The sequence below is a fragment of the Schistocerca serialis genome, chromosome 5 (assembly GCF_023864345.2).
Source record: "Schistocerca serialis cubense isolate TAMUIC-IGC-003099 chromosome 5, iqSchSeri2.2, whole genome shotgun sequence".
In the NCBI taxonomy this organism is placed as follows: domain Eukaryota; kingdom Metazoa; phylum Arthropoda; class Insecta; order Orthoptera; family Acrididae; genus Schistocerca; species Schistocerca serialis.
Genome location: NC_064642.1, coordinates 407,709,483 through 407,733,411, shown reverse-complemented (window position 1 = coordinate 407,733,411; position 23,929 = coordinate 407,709,483). Strand labels below are relative to the sequence as shown.

The 23,929-nt window shown below is 44.4% G+C and overlaps 1 protein-coding gene across 1 annotated transcript in view; it reads right to left on the bottom strand.

Moving 5' to 3' along the window:
- The window catches only part of LOC126481138 (bestrophin-4), a 569,514-nt gene that overhangs the window by 254,444 nt on the left and 291,141 nt on the right, over window positions 1–23,929 (bottom strand). The gene's annotated exons all lie outside the window — the stretch shown is intronic.

Below are 23,929 nucleotides of genomic sequence, written 5' to 3'. Positions count from 1 at the left end.
GAAAGCTCTTGTCTACGCACCCCCAGTACCTAATGTAGAGACTCTTCGTGCTCGTATTGTGGACGCCTGTGATACAATACGCCATTCTCCAGGGCTGCATCAGCGCATCAGGGATTCCATGCGACGGAGGGTGGATGCATGTATCCTCGCTAACGGAGGACATTTTGAACATTTCCTGTAACAAAGTGTTTGAAGTCACGCTGGTACTTTCTGTTCCTGTGTGTTTCCATTCCATGATTAATGTGATTTGAAGAGTAGTAATAAAATGAGCTCTAACGAGGAAAGTAAGCGTTTCCGGACACATGTCCACATAACATATTTTCTTTCTTTGTGTGTGAGGAATGTTTCCTGAAAGTTTGGTCGTACCTTTTTGTAACACCCTGTATAAACGATCTACAGCGTTATCTTCGCTGACTGCATGTAAAAATATTAGTGATTTTCTTTTTTTGTTTTCGTAGGTTTGCTGTCTTCAACGTGTACTGTTAATTGGAATCTGTGTGAGTGCTGTTTGGTACGTGAAAGCTTCAGCGTAAATGGCGTACTAGAAAACAGTAAGTAAAAGTTTTTTGCAAGTAACAGTATATAAAGGCTGATCATTAACTAAAACAATTGCGTGTGTTTATGTATCGTCACGTCATAATCACAATCAAGACAAACCTGAAAGTAGGGTTGTTAAAGAAGCACAACACTTAGAACACGAACGTACAGTAATCGAGAACAGAACTCAACTCCTACTACTTATACCGACATCGATTATTCCAGAATGCTGTTATTTACGTACACATCGAATATTCCAGAATTAAAAATATTAAAAACATAAGGTATTTCAACAGTCTGCCAGAAATGATAAATACTAAAAAACGAGTAACTGCCGGTGGTTGGGTTTTAACTGGCTGCCCACAGCACACCAGCCACCAACGCTAATCACTGGGCTACACTGCGGCACCTCACCTTAGCTCGTGGCAATATATCACTAAAGCCGAAAGAACAATGCAGCACCTACAAAACCACACACATAAAATAGCACAATACACGAAAACGCACATAAAAATGGGAATTATTTCCCGAAACGCGTCGTGCATGAAATAAATAGAAATAAAAACGTGACATAGTCGAAGGGGTTATTTTGTAGCAAATCTATTACTATAAAGATGATATTATTTCATATGACAGTCCGATCCTATTTTTTTCCTACTTATTTACTAGTAATCTCGAGCAAACGGAAAATTAGAGGAATACATTTATTTGTCCTTAAACAATAATAATTTAAATGAACACCGGCACTCAGAACAAAAAATATTATATTCATACAACAAATGCTATTAATTTCAACAAAGTAGGTAATCACGTATTACAGGACAATATGGGACATTCTAAACGATTGTATTTACTAATGGAGTGCACGCAAGTTTAATGGCCTAAGCATTCTACAACATTATCTTCGAATACATATATCTCGATTCGTCTCAGTCCTCCCTCTTTAATGGAATCTTCCGGATACCTACAGTACGTATGACACATTTTCCCTGTAAGTGATAGTATCACAATTCGGCTATACTAACGGCAAGCTTCGCAATGGCATTATGTACACTAGCAGTTGATAAAACGTGGTGCGGTGACTGTAAAACTGGCCTTCAAATTCAGATCAGGCTATTCTAATTAACACTTCATGCTGTAGAACTATAAGTTTCTTGCAATAGTTTGAACAAAGTAAAAAAGACTGCCAGTTCTTTCGCCAGACTTCTCTGGAAGTCGAATACAATGTCATCCGATCTGCTGCTACTACACCCACTGAAGACTGAAGTATTGACGAGTCGCTTGAGGGATGGCACGCTGTCCTAACACATTTGCTTGTTCTGTTCGATTACAAGAATTCCTTAAGTAATAGCTCTGGGATTCACATGACCGCAAAAGACGTAACCGAGGGTTTGTAATCTGAAGAGATTCTTGGAAAAGGATCTGAAGTTCTGTTGTTGCGGTAGCTTGTGCTTGGGGGTACCTTGTTACCACAAGCAATAGTGCTTCGCAGAATTCTACGGTTGTATACTTATTTTCATCGAACGAAGTCATTTTTAATGTTCCCAAAGCGTTTGGTAAAGCGCTGGAAGGATTTCATTTTATGCTGAAATGGATGATGAAATGAGCAATCACAATGTAAGATTAATATGAGGAGTTGATAAAGTACAGAAACACGCGATATTGTACATCTTATACTGAATCTTAGGTAAGGATCAAGAATGGAAGCTAACCATGCACTTGGCTAAATGGCTCTGAGCACTATGGGACTCAACATCTTAGGTCATAAGTCCCCTAGAACTTAGAACTACTTAATCCTAACTAACCTAAGGACATCACACACACCCATGCCCGAGGCAGGATTCGAACCTGCGACCGTAGCAGTCCCGCGGTTCCGGACTGCAGCGCCAGAACCGCACGGCCACCGCGGCCGGCTAACCATGCACTTGTTATGAGGATCGGAGGAGAATCATTATCTCAGTATGAAATGGTCGACGAAAAATATGCACTCATTTTTGTTCGCTTATTTGGTATTTCGACACAATACTTAAGCTAACTCGGTTCAATATAAATTATTGGTAACTGCTGCGACTATGTCTCGTATGCTACCGGTAACTTTGCATCTAAAGACAGTGACATGGAAACGTAATTAAAGTGGTACTTATCTACGGTTTGTCTACACGAATGTAGCTGAAATTAGACACAATACATTCTGCATGGTGAAATACAATTCCTCCCCCCGAGATTTTGCCAGTTAAGGACCGTTACCGAGAGCGACGAAAGAAAAGAAAAAAGAAGGAAAAAAGTCTTTTATTTATGGAGAAAGAGGGAACGAAGGTATTTAACGTCCCCTTAATATAAAGATCGCTATAACCACTAACTCCGTTTCACTAAGATGAAAGTAGGAAACCGACTGTGGCCTCTTTAAAAGTGCCAGTCTGTCATTTGTTTGTAGAGATTTCAAGAAATCGTAAAAAACCTAAGTCTAGACGTTTGGACTACGGTTCGAATCTAGTTCCATTATTCTTCAGAAGCCAAAATGAGTGTACTTCCATAGCAACACTTGTTCATTGTGGGTTAAAGAAACAGTTTAACAATAGTCCACGCAGCACAAGTGGATATTTTCCTGTGAAATTAAGTACAGAAGCCATTTTTCGAAAAGAAGGTTTACAGACGTGCTTCAGGGTAGATGTTTAGCCAGGCGACTGGATGAGCCAGACACTGGTGCTGTGAAATTACTTCTGCTACCACTGTTGCTGCCGGTGTTGCTGCTAATTATAATGATATGATGACGTCGACGACGACTACGACGATGACGAATGCAGTTTTTGGCATTAGGTGACGCCAAATAATGGTTTATAACAATCAGCCCGACCTGGGCGTTGCTTTAGACAGTTTCCCATATCAGTTAACATGAATAACAAACCTACGTTCGTGGCTTTCATGCCTAGTATTCATTTTACTAATATTGTAGGACAAAGTCAACCTAACTTCAAGAAGACGGGTTTTCACGTAGGAACTATGTAGTTACTTCTTGGCTGACATTCACAATCTAAAACGTTCACAGCCAGCCAGACGCAGAATAGTAACGTGTATTAACGGGTAACTCCACAAACAACATTTTTGAGGTTGGTCGGAGACATTTTCTTAGTATTTTGATATCAGAATCCCGTGGTATCTGGCGGTTCGTTACAGGGTAATAATGCAGTTACCATTAATTCCGTCTGTTATCCTAGTTACCTTCATTTCCATGAAAATACCTTGAAAACATTGAAAAAGGCTCTAACATGCAACTACAAAAACGTACAACAACAAAACAGAGAATAATGCAACGAATCTCAGAAGAATACGAAAATATTTTGATGCGGTTGCCGTCGCTAAACATAGCTTCGCCGAACCACTCTTCCACTGCATTCAGTGAAAAACGGCCCGCCGTCCATAACGGTCAATCCTTCATCTGGAGACCTATCCATATTGCTGTGCATCGTTGTTGTTGTTGTTGTTGGCGTCAACTGACGCTGCCTGAAGAACAAACACAGGACAGAATGGAGCATTACTGAATGCAAGGTTGAGAGTAAAGGTTAAAGTGGGCATTATTGTTGTCACACTAAGTACCAGGAGTGAATGGAACATGGTTGTTACCGAACAAGACACCCTGGGAATATCGTTGACATTTGGACTCCTGTGCTGGTATTTTCAGTTCAATTTAGGTAAATTGGGATGATGTATCAGACGGAGTGGAATCAGCATGTAACGAATCACCGGAGACCAAGGATCTCTCAAATCAAAATACCTACAATTGCCTTTCTTATAAGTTTTTATGCCAGGAATATTTGGCCAGCAGTACGTCTTTTTTAGGTAGCAGACTATGTACTTCTGGTAATGCACTTCTCCTCAAGACCTGTTCAAAAACCTATTGTAGGTTATCGATCAAGTAAACATGACGTTTTAATAAACGTAACACAAAAATTACTTTGATCCTCTTGTACTACCACTAACTCATAACAAGCTAGAGTTAACAGTAAACAAAGCAAACATTACTGCAATTACTGTTCTGCTAACTTACATTCTCCAGAGATAATTGCATTCCTACCTTCTCTTCGATGTTGGACACTGTACTCTCATAAGTCTTCAATTGAGGATGGTTGACTGAATGACTGCTGTACATTTAACTCTTGTTCCTATTTGTCGACTAGCAACCCCAGCACGTCCGCGAGGCCGGCCGGAGTGGCCGTACGGTTCTAGGCGCTGCAGTCTGGAACCGGGCGACCGCTACGGTCGCAGGTTCGAATCCTGCCTGGGGCATGGATGTGTGTGATGTCCTTAGATTAGTTAGGTTTAATTAGTTCTAAGTTCTAGGCGACTGATGACCTCAGAAGTTAAGTCGCGTAGTGCTCAGAGCCATTTGAACGTCCGCGAGTCGACGAGTCACGTTACCCCTGCATTTCGCGTTAGTACACGAGAGTCAAAGTCGATCTTGGGTTACGTCTTAACGTCACGTTTTCTTGAATGGTACACTGTGATTCGTTTTTGGATCGGTCTTGTGGAGAAGTAGTGAAATACTGATAAAAAATATAGGGCACTATTTTAAGAAAGAAATATTGCTTTCATATTTTCGTAACGAACAAAATCACAAGAAATGCAGTTATGGTGGTTAGACCGCCTATTGCAGCCAGACAACATCTGCTTGACTCATTTTTCTCATTTTGCTTCTGCACAAGGAGATATTTGAGATGGTGAATATAATTAGAACACCTTTCGTTACAACGGAAAATATCGTAATGATTTAAGAGTATCTCATCAGTTTGTGTATTTTACTCAACCGTATTTATAGTATCCGATCGAAAGTGCGCTGACAGTCATACGCAATTCAAAATTTATCAGGAGACATCAGGAGAGACGGATCCTACAGAATACCGTAGAAGGAGACGAAGAGTCTCACCACGCTTGTCTGCCCTATTCTGGAGTACTGCTGTGCGGTGTGGCATCAGCATCAGGTGGGACTGATGGATGACATCGAAAAAATGTTCAAAGAAGGGCGACTCGTTTTGTACTATCGCGAAATAGGTGAGATAGTGCCACAGACATGATACGTGAATTGGAGTGGCAATCATTAAAACAAAGGCATTTTTCGTTGCGATGGGATCCTCTCATAAAATTTCAATCACCTATGATTACGAAAACATATCGTTGGGTCCTACCTACATAGGGAGAAATTATCATCACGATAAAATAAGTGGAATCAGGGCTCGCACATAAAAATTTAAGTGCTCGTTTCTTCTGCGTGCCGTTCGAGAGTGGAACGGTAGAGACACCTTGAAGGTGGTTCATTGAACCCTCTGCCAGACAATTGTGAATAGCAGAGTAATCACGTAGATGTAGATGTAGGGTACTGTGTTGTTAGTGGAGTGGCAGTAACAGCAGAATGGGTCGGCGAGCAGAGCTTGGAATGTGGACTAGTCATTGGATGTCACCTGAACAATAAATCCACCAGCGACATTTCAGCCGTTGTAAAACTGCCGATGTCGATTGTTGGTGACGTGACTGACGTGGAAACGCGAAGGAACAACTACAGGTAACTCAATACCAGGCAGATATCATGTACTGAGGGACAGGGAACGCCCAGCATTGCGTAGAGTGGTTGTTAAAAATAGTATGAAACCAGCGGAGTCAATCACTCCTGAGTTCCAGAGTACCACTAGCCGTCCGCCTAGCACAATGACTGTGCGCAGGGAGTTCAAAAGAATGGTGGAGCAGCTCGTCATAACCCACACATTTCAGTAGTCAGTGCTAACTGACGCTTGAACTTGTGTAAAGAGCGACACCAGACTGTAAACGAGTGGTTTATTCTGATGAATCACGCTATAATCTGTGGCAATCCTATGAAAGGATATGTATTTGGCGAATCCCTGGAGAAAGTTACCTGTCCACATGTGTGGTGCCAACAGCGACGTTCAGAGGAGGCAGTGTTAAGGTATTTGGTTCGGGTGTGGTCCCCTTGCTGTGTTTACGAAAACGCTAAATACGGTAGAGTATAAACACATTTTATAGCACTGTCTACTGCGTACAGTAGAGGAACAGCTCAGAGACAATGACTGTGTCAGCATGACACTGCACCCTGTCATAAATTAAGATATGTGTGACCATGGTTTGTGGCCGCGCGGTCTAGGGCCCTTGTCACGGTCCGTGCGGCTCCCCCCGACGGAGGTTCGAGTCTTACCTCTGGCGTGTGCGTGTGTGTGTTGTCCATAGCGTAAGTTAGTGTAAGTTAGTTTAAGTAGTGTGTAGGCTTATGGACCGATGACCTCAGCAGTTTGGTCCCATTTTAACACCTTCCCACAAATTTCCAAATACCATGGTTTGTGGGCAGTAACAATCGTGAAATGGACTGGCCTGGTCAAATTCCCAACTCAATGGAACATCTTTGGGATGAATTACAACTTCAATTTCGCTCCATACCCCAGTGTCCAACGAATATATCTTCTTCTGTTTTGGTTCTTGGATAAGAACGGGTTACCATACCCCCACAGATATTCAGCCACATCACTGAAAGTGTCCCCAACAGAGTCGACGTGCCAAAGGCGATAGGTGGACACACCCCTCACTACTGGGTTTGTGCATAAGTTCGTAGAGTTTTTCCATAAGCTTAATAAACAGAACAGACACACATCATAGAAACTTTAGTCATCAATAGTATATTCTCCTTCACTATTTACAACTGTCTGCCAACGCACTTTTCGTTTCCGCTACTATAGAAGTCACTTGATTTTGAGGCTAAGAATTCGTCGAGCTGTGTTAGGAGCGCAATTTCTTTCAGAAAGGAAGGTCTTAGAAGGTTGTTCGGCAGAGAGCCGGAAAAGTAAAAAATCTAAGTGCACAAGATGAATAAGGTCAGGTGCGGAATGACCTACCCACTCAATTCCAGTACAAGGTTTTTTTTCGTCAGTCTAGCAAAATACGGGCGTGCATTATCGTGGAGTAGCATCACTTCACGCAGTCTTCCTGGTCGTTGTTCTTGCATTCCGTCTGCATGACGTCTCAATTGTTGACAATAAATGTCATCAGTGATGAGTACACCTCAGGGGAGCATTCCATAGTACACCACACCGTCTCTGTTCCACCAGATGCGTAACCTTATCTCTTGTAGACGCACTCAAGTGTTTGTACAGGAGTTGCTACTTTGTTTGAGCGCAACCAGTCTTTTCGTTTCCTTATTTTAGCATAAACACAGCATCTTTCGTCACCAATAACGATACAGGACAGGAATGGTCGGTGTGGTTAGCGAGCCAATTGATGACGAGCAAGCAGAGATGTAGGTCTGTCCACCCACTCATTTTTGTGACTTTAGCTAAGAGCATGCGGTAATCATACAGCCGATTTTTGAACCTTCTCCGCTGCTTGGAAATGCCGTACGATGGTGGAATCATCACAGTTCATCGCATTTGCCAGTTCTCGAGCACACTGACGTGGATCATTGTGGATTAATGCGTTTAAATGATCATCATCAAACATTGAAGGTTTTCCTGAACGTGGAGAATCGCTTACGTCAGAACGATCCTCCTTCAAAGGAGATAATCATTTCCTTTCTGTTCTCTGACCAGTGGGATTATCGCCATACCCGGTGCAAATGTTTCTGGCTGCCTACGGTGCTGTGATCATTCTGCTGAAGTCAAACAGCGGAAATTGTCGGAAATGTTGCTGTTTCTCCACTTGGCACTCAATTTTCTAGCGTCCACGACTCTACTTACTATCTCCAATTGACAATAGTTAAACCCAGATAGCATCAGTGAACTACAATTACACTACTGGCCATTAAAATTGCTACACCAAGAAGAAATGCAGATGATAAATGAGTATTCATTGGACAAATATATTATCCTAGAAATGATATGTGATTACATTTTCACGCAAATTGGGTGCATAGATCCTGAGAAATCAGTACCCAGAACAACCACCTCTGGCCGTAATAACGGCCTTGTTTAGCCTGGGCATTGAGTGATCAGAGCTTGGATAGCGTGTACAGGTACAGCTGCCCATGCAGCTTCGACACGATACCACAGTTCATCAAGAGTAGTGACTGGCGTATCGTGACGAGCCAGTTGCTCGGCCACCATTGACCAGACGTTTTCAATTGGTGAGAGATCAGGAGAATGTGCTGGCCAGGGTAGCAGTCGAACATTTTCCGTATCCAGAAAGGCCCGTACAGGACCTGCAACACGCGGTCGTGCATTATCCTGCTGAAATGTAGGGTTTCGCAGGAAGGGTAGAGCCACGGGTCGTAACACATCTTAAATGTAACGTCCACTGTTCGATGTGCCGTGGATGCGAACAAGAGGTGACCGAGACGTGTAACCAGTGGCACCCCATACCATCACGCCGAGTGATACGCCAGTATGGCGATGACGAATACACGCTTCCAATGTGCTTTCACCGCGATGTCGCCAAACACGGATGCGACCATCATAAACAGAACCTGGATTCATCCGAAAAAATGACGTTTCGCCATTTGTGCACCCAGGTTCGTCGTTGAGTACACCATCGCAGGTGCTCCTGTCTGTGATGCAACGTCAAGGGTAACCGCAGCCACGATCTCCGAGCTGATACTCCATGCTGCTGCAAACGTCGTCGAACTGTTCGTGCAGATGGTTGTTGTCTTGCAAACGTCCCCATCTGTTGACTCAGGGATCGAGACGTGGCTGCACGATCCGTTACAGCCATGCGGATATGATGCCTGTCATCTCGACCGCTAGTTATACGAGGCCGTTGGGATCCAGCACGGCGTTCCGTATTACCCTCCTGCACCCACCGATTCCATATTCTGCTAACAGTCATTGGATCTCGACTCATGCGAGCAGCAATGTCGCGATACGATAAACGAAATCGCGATAGACTACAATCCGACCTTTATCAAAGCCGCAAACGTGATGGTACGCATTTCTGCTCCTTACACGAGGCATCAGGGCAACGTTTCACCAGGCAACGCCGGTCAACTGCTGTTTGTGTATGAGAAATCGGTTGGAATCTTTCCTCATGTCAGGACGTTGTAGGTGTCGCCACCGGCGCCAACCTTGTGTGAATGCTCTGAAAAGCTAATCATTTGCATATCACAGCATCTTCTTCCTGTCGGTTAAGTTTCGCGTCTGTAGCACGTCATAGTTGTGTAGAAATTTTAATGGCCAGTAGTGTAAAAAATGACAATCGATAAACTAACCCATCGCTACCGGAATAGCAACATGCCAAACAAAATCTCTACGCCAATCTAATGATATCCAATAACAGGTGTCCGGGTTCTTTTTATCAGATAGTGTAGTTTTTGATAAACTTGGAGTGGTTGTGAAGTGTTGCAAAAAATGGAGGACATGACGGCATGCACGTTGAAGTGAGGTGAAATCCGTATGGGTAGAAAGCAATCAAGCTGGAGCGCGTTCCTTCACGTGCCGCTCCGCTCCGCCCTGCGCAGGCGCCTGGCTGCTGGCGCCGCGCAGCGTGGGCGTGGCCCGCCGGGATGACTGGCTGACGAGGCGCCGCGGTCCCGCACTCCAGCACACGGGCCACACGCGGCCGAAATAGCCGGCCGGCCGGCAGCCGGCCGCCCGCCTGCCAAGAGAAAGGACGAGCCCACTTTCTCCGCGGCAGCGCGGCGACACGCCACACCTGCGTGCTTCCGTGCGCATGCGCACCTTACTCGACTACCCTGGACCGTACGCCATTGCGGCCGCCACTCGTCTGCGGTTGGAAACAGCAGCCACGAGGCGGCGGTGTGACATAATCTTGTGAGCTGTAGAAGAAACAGATCAGATAAACTGCTCAGTGAAGTTTAGTCACACCCGCGTTATTTGCAATTGTTCGTGATTTTTATTCTTCTATCTTCCTACTGACCAAAGATGATCTTCGCATGTTGTCTTACTACTTTCTTCTACACTGAAGAGGCAAAGAAACTGGTACACCTACCTATTATCGTTTAGTGCCCCGCGAGGACGCAGAAGCGCCGCAACAAGACGTGGCATGAACTCTACTAATGTCTGAAGTAGTACTGGAGGGAATTGACATCGTGAATCCTAAAGCGTTGTCCATAAATTCGTAAGAGTACGAGGGGATGGAGATCTCTTCTAAACAGCATGTTGAAAGACCTTCCGTATGTGCTCGTTAATGTTCATGTGTGGGGAGTTAGGTGGCCAGCGGAAGTGTTTAAACTCAGAATTGTGTTCCTAGAGCCACTCTGTAGCAATTCTAGACGTATGGGGTGTCGCACACTGTTTTGCTGGAATTACCCAAGTCCAACGGAATGCACAATGGACATGACTGGATGCAGGTGATCAGAAAGGATGCTTACGTACGTGTCGCCTGTCAGAGTCGTATCTAGACGTGTTAGGGGCCCCTTATCACTCCAACTGCACCCCCCCCCCCCACTCACACACACACACACACACACACACACACACACACACACACACACACACACACACACCGTTACAGAGCCTCCACCAGCTTTAACAGTCCCTTGTTGACATGCAGGGACCATGGATTCATGAGGTTGTCTCCATACCTGTACACGTCCATCCGCTTGACACAATTTGAAACAAGAACTGTCCGGCCAGGCAACATGTTATTAGCCATCAACAGTCCAACGTCGGTGTTGACGGGCCCAGACGAAGCGTAAAGCTTTGTATCGTGCAATCATCGAGGGTACACGAGTGGGCCTTCGGCTCCCAAATCCCATATCAATAATGTTTTGTTAAATGGTTAGCACGCTGACACTTGTTGATGGCCTATTTCTGAAATCTGCAGCAATTTGCGGAAGAGGTGCACTTCTGTCACGTTGAACGAATCCCTTCAGTCGTCGGTCCCATTCTTGCAGGATCTTGTCCACCTCTTCCAATACATGTTATGGGATGGTGGTGTTAGGGAACACCACACCTCAGGGTGAAAGTGAGGTTTCATATGCATGCCTCGTTCCAGAACACGCCACTCTGTTGTTTGATTGTTCGACGAATTTGAAGTTCCTCGTCTGTCCGTCTAGTGGACTTCCGAGGGTTCTTTAAGAACGCAACTCAGATACGCTCCACATTTTCATCAAACGTGTGTGCGTGGGCGACGAGTGCTCTTCGTTTTGCACCCCAACTTCTAAGAATTTTGAATCCCAGTCATAAATATCCTTGTGCAAGGCGGTATCTTGCTGAATCGACGGCGGAATGCATGTTGCACTTTAACAATGGATTTTCTTCGCGCAAATTTCAACACAGAAAACGATTTCTCTTGTGGTGTTACTTCAAACAACCACGCAGCTTTGTCAAAACTTTGAACCTTCCTCCATCCAGTGACATGCGCAATGTTTTTTATCTTTTATAGTTTGTCTGCAATAAACAATTTTTTCTATTTGAATCACCCGGTATTTTATTCTTCAAAATTTTTCTTTCTATTACTTTGGATTACTTGACATTTCTTTCGAGTTCTTTTCTTATTAATGTAATCCATGCTATTGTCGACTTCTTTCTCCAGAAAGACGGGAATATCTGTTTCCTTGTTCCAATTCCTTCGATAAGGGTATACAAAGAAAAATCTTCGTAGAGCTTCCAACAACCGATACTGTACAGGGTGATTCAAAAAGAATACCACAACTTTAGGAATTTAAAACTCTGCAACGAAAAAAGGCAGAGCTAAGCACTATCTGTCGGCGAATTAAGGGAGCTATAAAGTTTCATTTAGTTGTACATTTGTTCGCTTGAGGCGCGTCAGTTGATGCTAAGATGGCGACCTCTCAACAGAAAACTTTTTGTGTGTTATTGAGTACGGCAGAAGTGAACTTTCCACACTAACGGGAAAGTCAACCGTCACAATGTCTGTATATGGGGCACTGAGAATCCGCGGGAAACAACTCAGTATGAACGTGACTTGCCTAAGGTGAACGTTTTCTGTGCCATTTCAGCCAATAAAGTTTTTGGTCCCTTTTTCTTCGAAGGTGCTACTGTAACTGGAGATGTTAGAGAATTGGCTGTTCCCTCAGCTCGAACAAGAAGCACAACAATTCATATTTCAGCAGGATGGAGCGCCACCACATTGGCACTTATCTGTCCGTAACTACCTGAACGTCAACTACCCGAGGCGATGGATCGGCCGCCAGGCAGCCCGTGACAGAGCACTTCATCACTGGCCTCCAAGAAGCCCTGATCTTACCCCCTGCGATTTTTTCTTATGGGGGTATGTTAAGTATATGGTGTTTCGGCCACCTCTCCCAGCCACCATTGATGATTTGAAACGAGGAATAACAGCAGCTATCCAAACTGTTACGCCTGATATGCTACAGAGAGTGTGGAACGAGTTGGAGTATCGGGTTGATATTGCTCGAGTGTCTGGAGGGGGCCATATTGAATATCTCTGAACTTGTTTTTGAGTGAAAAAAAACCTTTTTAAATGCTCTTTGTAATGATGTGTAACAGAAGGTTATATTATGTTTCTTTCATTAAATACACATTTTTAAAGTTGTGGTATTCTTTTTGAATCGCCCTGTATATTGCACCCATTACTTCTCTAATAATCTGTTTTTCAACTACATCTATTGAGTCCAGCGTGTAGCTTGTGTTTTATATTTATTCTCTCTCTCTCTCTCTCTCTCTCTCTCTCTCTCTCTCTCTCTCTCTCTCTCTCTCTCTCTCTCTTTTTAAGATCAGAAACCTCTTTCTCAATATCCTCTGGACCATAAGAAATCGCTATGTAGAACCACCTGTGTTTTGATGGTACAGGTAAACCTGCTTTGTCCGTGCAATTCAGTATAATGAGGCACAGACGCGTCGTAAACTGGATCACCCGTCTTGTGTATACTCTTTAGTTCGTCAATACGGCTCTAGGAATCGATTCCAGTTTTGGCCGTGCGCGCGTAACCCGCAGGCATTGGTTGATGAAGCTTCCGCAGAGACGGAATGTAATGACATTTCTGCGGAGCCCAAGACACTTAGAGTAGTTCTTTGCTTTCATATTCGTTGGCTTTGCGAACTCACAACCAAACTGTCACGTATCACCCTAACCTAGATCTCGTCTGAAGACGGACAAATCAGCTTGACTTGTGAAGGCAAAATTATCATAAAAACGCGACCGGTTGCAGTTTTTTCAACGTGTATCGAAACTAATTCTTACTAACATGCGTACACCACAGCATGCTGTGCTACATAGCGAGAAAGGAAACTAATCGTTAGTGTACCTATACATAGCTGCGAAAATCCGCTATCACAGTAACAGCCATAGGCTCCGCAGCTGATCCAATGGCGGATATCATAACACCGCACCCGAAAAGAACTTTTTGGTAAAACCGTTTATATTTTACATACATCGATCTCTAAATTTCTGGGCTAACTTCCGGTGAGCCGGTCGGGGTGGCCGATCGGTTCTAGGCGCTACAGTCTGGAACTGCGCGACCACTACGGTCGCATGGATGTGTGTGATGTCCTTAGGTTAGTTAGGTTTAATTAGTTCTAAGTTCTAGGGTACTGATGACCTTAGAAGTTACGTCCCATAGTGCTCAGAGCCATGTGAACCATTTTTAACTTCCGGAGAATAAATAAGCAAAACAACGAAGGCCCTCGAAAATGACAAGGAAGCCTAGAAATTACGCACTGTGGTACAAGCACAGTACTTCTCAATTTCTTGAGTGCGGCCTACCACTCACGACCTCACAGCTCTTGCTGCCAACAACAACCAGAAATGGTTCGAGTGTCGACAACGAGGATGGGCACACTACAGGAATTCAGTGAGGAACACAGAAAGATGAAGAACCTTCATTAAGAAATGACTGACAGAAAGATAGACTGTCCGAAAATAGGTGAAAAGGAATAAATGAAAGAACGTTCCCCTTACATCCATGCTCATATTGCCGTTACCTGTAAAGTTATGTTTTCAGTCGTAGGGCTACGTGAAATACTGGAAATTGTGGAAGCACTCAGATTTCGTATCGTGTAAATATTAACACTGCCAAAGTTGTTATACTTCTTAAATCGGTGCCATGAGCCACTTACTTCTTTTACTTATTTTTGGACGAATTCCTTTCAAATGCTGTATTTCTCTCAACTGCAGTTTCTAAGAAGTTACAGTTAAGCGACGTAGTAAGCTACGACCTGAACAAATTATTGTTGTTCATATTAAAATATTTTTATACATTTTATTACAAGTATTAAAATTCTGGGCATTTGTGGCACGTTGAAAGTAGGAATTAAGGGGCAGGAGACAGCAACCAGTGCATATTACCAATTTACGAGGAAAAGTGTGTCACCACTGGAAGCTACCCGCCGAATGACAAACCACAGCGATGTTATTCGAAGAATCAACCCTTATTGTAAGACACAAAACATTGGTTGTGCGCTACTTAGACTCACTGGTTGGTGGGCCAGCCATGACAGAACTATTCCACAAGGCGAGCAAGATATTTGAGAACGGTGAAATATCATCAGGCTTAAAAAGTTGCAGGTGCTGAGAGGTGTGAATATTTCCAAAACATCAATTTTACGTTATGGTTATTTCCAGAAGAAGGGAAAAGCTGGTAGAAGCCGACCTTGGGGAACATCAGTTTGCCTTCTGGAGAACTGTAGGAACACCCGCAGCAGTACTGAATATACGGCTTGTCTTAAAAGATATGTTGAGATATGCAAACTCACATTTATAACACTTGTAAATTTAGACAAAGCTTTAGACAAAATGGTTCAAATGGCTCTGAGCACTATGCGACTTAACTTCTGAGGTCACCAGTCGCCTAGAACTTAGAACTAATTCAACCTAACTAACCTAAGGACATCACACACATCCATGCCCGAGGCAGGATTCGAGCCTGCGACCGTAACGGTCGCTCGGCTCCAGACTGTAGGGCCTAGAACCGCACGACCACTCCGGCCGGCTTGTGACATTATTAAATGGAATACATAAGGTGAAATTCTTCAGGTAACAGCGTAAAATACAGGAAGGGAGAGGTTATTTAAAGATTTGGCAAAAACCAGAATGTGGTTAAAAGAGTCGAAGCAGGTAAAAGGGATGCAGTGATTGAAAAGGGAGTGAGACCGGGTTGTAGCCTCTCCCCGGTGGTGTTCAACCTGTACAGTGAGCAGACAGTAAAGAAAGCCAAGGAGACATTTGGAAATAGAAATCAAGTTAAGGGAGAGGAAATATGATAGGAATGCATAGCGTCCCTTTGGTAGAGGACCCGGCCTAACGTATTTCCCGTCGTTGTCAGATCTGAATTGGTATTGGATATGTAAAGACCTTGTCATCGATGGGACGTAAGCCATAAGATTCCTTTCATCTTCCTGTATTATCGGTGGAATAATACGGAGACAGGAGGGAGCGTCAACTGTTCCGAAACTGATCAATTAATTTTTATATCGGTTGGACACAAGAGTCAATGTTCGTTGCGACTAGCGTCCTGCGTATTCCTTTCTCTGTATTACTGCACATTGCACACGCCTGTCCAGATTTGTACTTTCACCCACATTGCGTCTTATACAGATGTCCTTGCCAGGAAAAAGTATTCAGCTCATTGGTTTCTGTTTCTTGATGTGAGGCCTTAACAAACTTACTTGCGAGTGGGCTAAATCTCTGAATTTTACTGGGTGAAGAGATCAATTTCCAAAGAAGGACGGCAACGGATTTTGTTAAATGAAAAGACATAGTAGACAAATCCATGTACTGCTAACATTTAATAAATCTACATCCAAATGGATATTCTGCAAATCACACTGAAGTGCCTGGCAGAAGGTGCTTGTTCGAAAGACTTTACGTAAAACACTCAAAACAATTTAAACTTCCTATTTACACATTCAATTCTGCATTGCTCTCAGAGAAGCGATACATTTAAATATTTACATAGACGACGCGCAGGTAAGTGGCTAAATGTGCGTCCTCCCGCCTACCACCGTTGCAACTAGCCCCTCTAACTGCGCGCGCCCACTCGACCCCGTCCAGGGCTGTTACTACTATAGTCAGCCCGAAACACTTCGCTCGGTTTACACTATTGGAGCGCAGAAGGCGCTTCGTTTGCGTTATACAGTATTAAAGCTATTAAAGAATAGAGTTAATGAAAATGATCTCAATTTTGTATGACGTCTTACTACTGAGGATCACTGTATTAAATGTTAATCAAATCAGAACATAAATATTTAAAAAATTTAATAAACACGTCTTACATCAGCTAAAAATTACATACTAAATTACTATGTGAGGCTTGGGAGTGAATACAATGTCTCACAGAGCCAGGAATGTCAATTGTTTGTTGTTGTGGTCTTCAGTCCAGAGACTGGTTTGATGCAGCTCTCCATGCTACTATATGCTGTGCAAGCTTCATCATCTCCCAGTACCTACTGCAACCTAAACCCTTCTGAATCTGTTTAGTGTATTCATCTCTTGGTCTCCCTCTACGATTTTTACCCACCACGCTGCCCTCCAATACTAAATTGGTGATCCCTTGATGCCTCAGAATAGTCCTACCAACCCATCCCTTCTTCTAATCAAGTTCTGCCACAAACTTCTCTTCTCCCCAATCCTATTCAATACCTCCTCATTAGTTACGTGATCTACCCATCTAATCTTCAGCATTCTTCTGTACCGACACATTTCGAAAGCTTCTATTCTCTTCTTGTTTAAACTATTTATCGTCCACGTTTCACTTCCGTACATGGCTACACTCCATACAAATACTTTCAGAAACGACTTCCTGACGTCTAAATCTATAATCGATGTTAACAAATTTCTCTTCTTCAGAAACGCTTTCCTTGCAATTGCCAGTCTACATTTTATATCCTCTTTACTTCGACCATCAACAGTTATTTTGCTCCCCAAATAGCAAAACTCATTTACTACTTTAAGCCTCTCAATTTCAATCTAATTCCCTCAGCATCACCCGATTTAATTCGACTCGTTTTGCTTTTGTTGATGTTCATCTTATATCCTTCTTTCAAGACATTGTCCATTCCGTTCAACTGCTCTTCCAGGTCCTTGCTGTCTCTGACAGAGTTACAATGAGATCGGCGAACCTCAAAGTTTTATTTCTTCTCCATGGATTTTAATTCCTACACCGAATTTTTCTTTTGTTTCCGAATGTCAACTATAAATCTGAAATTATTCGCTGTCCTTGTCTGTTTCCTATGCTCGCAGTGAGACGTGGCCGCGGTGCACGTCTGGAATATTCGGATGGGCGATCTACACTGTCCAATCACATTGACGTGACCACCTGTCTAAGGCCGAAATAACCACCTTTTGCAGCGCGGTTCGGTGAAAAAGGTACAGGAAAACTGTTAATAAGGTTCTGGAAGGTACCGACAACGATTTGGAAGCATACTGACTCCAGTGCCGGGGACAGATCCGCTATGTTTCTCGGTTGAGGTTCCATAGCGCGATCAGCCCGATCGAGGTGGTCTCTCAGATTCTCAGCTGGGTTTAAATTCGGGAAGTTTGGTGGTCATGTGAGTACAGTAGACGCCTTCCGGTGCTTCTCGAACCAACCTCGTACACTGTGAGCTGTCTGACACGATGCGTATATGATATCGTGCTGAGGAAGAACAACCTGCATGTAGAGGTGGACATGGTCCCCATGGAGAGATGCATACTTGTGTTGATCCACTCTGCCTACCAGAATGACGACATCACTCAGGGAATGCCACGAAAACATTCACCAAACCACAACGGTCCTTCCTCCGACCAGGACCCTCCCGACAATTGTTGCAGGGTGTTTGCTTTCACAAGTTTCACGCCGAGCACGCCAATGGCCATCTGTGGTCTGAAAAGGCTAGCCCCTCACCACTGAGTAAACATACGCGGTATAGGCGTACAAATTCAGAGCCTGCTGTGGAGGGCACACACGCAGCAAAATTCGCTGAACGGTCGTTCAAGAGACACTGTTGGTAGCCCCTTGATTCATCTGGGCTGTCAGCCGCTCGACAGTTGCACATCTATTTGCCAGTACACGTATCCGCAGCCGTCGTTCCCCCCTGTCATCTACGACCCACAGTTATCTCGACGCCAGTTTTGGATAGTGCCATTTTGTCATGCCTGGTATAGTTTAAACAAGGCGGCACGCAAACAGTTTAAAAACTTGGTCGTTACGAAAATGATTCCCCACTGGGACTGAAAGCCTATGATCATACCCTTCTGGACGTCAGATAAATCACTCCGTTTCCGCATTACGACGACAACTGCACTGTATTCTGCATCATCCCCACCCCCGCTCCCCCTCCACCACGACCCACCCCCTCAGACACACATACATACAAGTGTAATATACCCTACACTGCTAGTGCTGCCACCTGCTGTCTGAATTGTTATCTACGCTGATGTCGAACTTAGGCAGTCGTCACAGTGATGTGAATGTACTCTGTACCACGGTTCGGCGTGACCTGCACCAACCTCTTTCGCGAGGTCACCCCTCCGTGGCTTCAAGGCCCGCGAGAATAAGCCAGCAGACAACCTCTAGAGTCCAAAGTTCTTTCCGGCTGCGGTCCCATTCACGACGGCAGGCCTTTCACCAGTGTGGTCTCACCGTACAACCAGTCACCTACCGCCAAACTTTGGCACGGTCTCGTGTCTTTGTTCCCAGGCCTAAAAGTATTGTTAGATAAATCAGACTGTAGTCCGATTAAAATTACTTGATAGTCTGTCACTTGTGTTTCAGTGCTGCCACATCCGCTACCGGCTACCGCTCGGTTACAGGCGACAGACATACAAGGCGTATCGCTTCACAAACGTTGTTAAATGTGTAACGTGGATCAGTGCTGGAAGCAGCCGCCGCGAGGTACACTACTGGCCATTAAAAATGCTACACCAAGAAGAAATGCAGATGATAAACGGGTAGTCATTGGACAAATATATTATACTAGAACTGACATGTGATTACATTTTCACGCAATTTGGGTGCATAGGTCCTGAGAAATCAGCACCCGGAATAACCACCTCTGGCCGTAATAACGGCTTTGATACGCCTGGCCGGCGGGAGTGGCCGTGCGGTTCTAGGCGCTACAGTCTGGAGCCGAGCGACCGCTACGGTCGCAGGTTCGAATCCTGCATCGGGCATGGATGTGTGTGATGTCCTTAGGTTATTTAGGTTTAATTAGTTCTATGTTCTAGGCAACTGATGACCTCAGAAGTTAAGTCGCATAGTGCTCAGAGCCATTTGAACCCATTTAATACGCCTGGGCATTGAGTCAAACAGAGCTTGGATGGCGTGCACAGGTACAGCTGCCCATGCAGCTTCAACACGATACCACAGTTCATCAAGAGTAGTGACTGGCGTATTGTGACGAGTCAGTTGCTCGGCCACCATTGGCCAGACGTTTTCAATTGGTGAGAGATCTGGAGAATGTGCTGGCCAGGGCAGCAGTCGAACATTTTCTGTATCCAGAAAGACCCGTACAGGACCTGCAACATGCAGTCGTGCATTATCCTGCTGAAAACTAGGGTTTCGCAGCGATCGAATTAAGGGTAGAGCCACGGGTCGTAACACATCTGAAATGTAACGTCCACTGTTCAAAGTGCCATCAGTGCGAATAAGAGATGACTGAGACGTGTAACCAATGGCACCCCATACCATCATGCCGGGTAATACGCCAGTATAGCGATGACGAACACGCGCTTCCAATGTGCGTTCACCGCGATGTCGCCAAACACGGATGCGACCATCATGATGCTGTAAACAGAACCTGGATTCATCCGAAAAAATGACGTTTTGCCATTCGTGCATCCAGGTTCGTCGTTGAGTACACCATCGCAGGCATTCCTGTCTGTGATGCAGCGTCAAGGGTAACAGCAGTCATGGTCTCCGAGCTGGTAGTCCATGCTGCTGTAAACGTCGTCGAACTGTTCGTGCAGATGGTTGTTGTCTTGCAAACGTCCCCATCTGTTGACTCAGGGATCAAGACGTGACTGCATGATCCGTTACAGCTATTGCGGATAAGATGCCTGTCATCTCGACTGCTAGTGATACGAGGCCGTTGGGATCCAGCACGGCGTTCCGTATTACCGTCCTGAACCCAACGATACCATATTCTGCTAACAGTCATTGGGTCTCGACCAACGCGAGTAGCAATGTCGCGATACGATAAACCGCAATCGCGTAGGCTGCAGTCCAACCTTTATCAAAGTCGGAAACGTGATGATACGCATTTCTCCTCCTTACACGAGGCATCACAACAACGTTTCACCAGGGAACGCCGGTCAACTGCGGTATATGAATGATAAATCGGTTGGTAACTTTCCTCATGTCAGCACGTTGTAGGTGTCGCCACCGGCGCCAACCTTGTGTGAATGCTCTGAAGAGCTAATCATTTGCATATCACAGCATCTTCTTCCTGTCGGTTAAATATCGCGTCTGTAGCACGTCATCTTCGTGGTGTAGCAATTTGTTTGGCCAGTAATGTATGACGGAAATGGGAGATGCTCTGTCGGCTGCTGATTTTAAGTGACCAGTGACTGAACTGCGGCAGACGACGCGTTTTGTGTCCCTGAATTTAAACTCGTCTCCTAGGCTAACCACAGCTTCGTGATGTGCACTTTATCCTCTAAAACGCCAACAAGTTTCGTAATATGTTTCTCTGCGTAGCCATTTTCCGCAGCAAAATTTCAGTTTCAGCGCTAAAAGCAAACTGTAATTTCTCGCTGCCATTGGTTACCTGAAATATCCTCACACTGGTTACACGGGATACCGTGTTACCAACTGACGGAGAGTCCTGATTGGCACTAGGTTGTAGAGTGTACGCGATATAAGCATATTCCAAAGGGAAAAAGGATCATAGGAAGAAAAATAAGAGCAAATGAAAAAAGTCAATACGATGATGAAAATGACGCGGCAAAGTATAAGAAACAAAAAATTACATTTAAACCGATTAATTAGGTAAAAATGATGACAAAAGTCTTTTGATTAGATTTAGAAAAATAAAAAAATTCACTGCATTTGACGAGATTCGAACTTACGACCTCCCTCCACGTCAGGTTTATACACTGAGCATTAAGTAATGTCATTTCTCTAGAGAAGATTGTTGTATTTATGACTCTGGTGACGCAGTTGTAAGGACTGATTGCAGCCTTCAAAATTTAGGCTTCAAGCAGTGTCGTGCAAGCCGACCTCTTTGATTACAATAACTGAACGTGAGGTGCTGAATCGCGTCTCGTGCAGATGGATCCAGTACTGTTTAATTAGTGCTGTGTATTTCTTAGGATCGGTGTGTGTGTGTGTGTGTGTGTGTGTGTGTGTGTGTGTGTTTTATCGTGTGGTTATCATATGTGATGAGATATTAAACACAAGGGTTCCCCGAATTCGGGAACCAATCACATCAAGGAAAAAGGTGGACAAGGAGTTAGAAGTGAACTGACTAATTGTTATGGCTGTTTGGCAACAGCAAGTGGTTTTGGTGTGACGTTTAGCGCTTTGATTGGTGGAAACCAGCTACAACGCGTTAAGTGTCAATTATCAAGTTATTTTAATCGGACTATAGTTTACAGCTCGTCCCAAATCCTAAGGCTCTAAAGAAGGGGTGGCCAAGATTTCGGGTCACGGGCCATGCCCGGGCCAGAGTGCCAAAGCGCTCAGACTCACTTCACATTTCCCCCACCGCCACACCGCGCTGTCTGAGCGAGAGGAGGGGGAAGAGAGGAAAACAGCGAACGTGCCGCATTTAAATGGCAGTACAGTCGTACTGCATACGATCTGGTTTTATTTTCACATTTCTCAATAACATAGATAACAAACAAAACAAGTTTGCAGTATTAATTAATTATTAATTATTCAGTATAAAATTAATTATTAAGACATAATTTTTATCTGGCACAACCAGTCGGCATACGGACAAACGCAGACAATTTCAGAGAGTTTCGCACTCTAGGTACCATGTAACTGTCACTTATTTAGTTACATATCCGGAAAAGCACTTTCACACAAATATGTCGATCAATGTATTCTAGCACGTTTGTAGCCTCATTATGGAGACTTGAAGAATACACGTGGGAAAAGCACTGCAGACGTTCTGGACAGTTTTAACTTGGAAAGATTTGTAATTAAAACTAGAATTAACTTGCAGGTCAATCAGTTACATTTGCGCATGTATAGGGGCGCTTTCGACTGAAATGGCAAACGGTCTCGAAAACAGATGTAAGCTTGACAGTGTCCTCAAAACCTTTATAAAACTATCGTCGTAATTCTTGCAAGGCCACAATGAATTCTTCACACCTCGCGCTTTCTTTAAGGGCAGTGAGCTTATTGACTGTCTTTGTCAGAATACGTTCTTCTAGAAGGCTATTTTCTTTTTAAATGCATCTATGCCAAATCGGAAAGAAGTTACCTTGCAATGTCTTACTGTGGACGGTGTGCAGTTAAGTTCAATTAAAATGCGACGCCTGCAATCCATTCCAGATGTACTAATTTTCGTTTCTGTACCCCCTTCTCCATCATAAATTCAATAATAGTGGAATTACAATGAAATGAACACCCTTAGCTGCTTACAGGCGTTGACATACGTCAACGGGGACAGATGAAAATGTGTACGCCGACCGGGACTCGAACCCGGGATCTCCTGCTTACACGGCAGACGCTCTATCCATTTTCTTTCTTTCTTTCTTTTTTTTTTTTAATATCATTTTGTTTGCTTTCGTTCGTTTCATCTGCTCGGGGCGGACGTCGTAAGACGCCCGTTTAAGTTCTTCGTTGATCGATTAGCTCAGTTTTTTTTATTACAGAGGGCAGCTAACCCTCTGACCGAACACGCTGAGCTACCGTGCCGGCATCCATCTGAGCCACCGAGGACACAGAGGATAGCGCGACTGCAGGGATTTATCTCTGGCACGCCTCCCGCGAAACCCACATTCTCAACGTATTGTCCCGCACTGCATTCGCAGTGCCCCCGCCCATTATACTCATTACTCGCGGCGCGTTACCGTTTCCCGGGCACTGTTTGTGCATTCGCACAGAAGAAGATGGTCAAGTGGCCGGTGAGCCTTAACTATATATTTAATAAGATGGTATGTGTTCTTTCGGAGATGTCCGAAATAACAGATACCATCTTAGTAAATATATCAATAATAGTGGCACTAAGGCGATTCTTCTGCTGGGTAAACAAATAGTCCCTAGCTCAAGGGCTATCCAAAAACATTTGACCCTACCTATCAATCACCGACAGAACCCGATTATTTGAGTACTGGAAAATCCGTTTTTATGCCCGGCGTTTTGGAACATATTAGGTACGCATGTTGTCGCATGCATACAGATATGCCCATGAGATATAGCCATTTGAAATGGGGCCACCTTGACTCAAGCGGTGTTCTACGTTTAACAGCGCGCGCGGCGGACGACAAGCAAGGCTACCCTGCCGCTCTCCTGTCTACTGCCGGAGGCGTGATGCTCTGTCTACACCGCTCGCGGCACAACACTAGTGCCGCCCGCAGCGGAAGGCACGTGCAG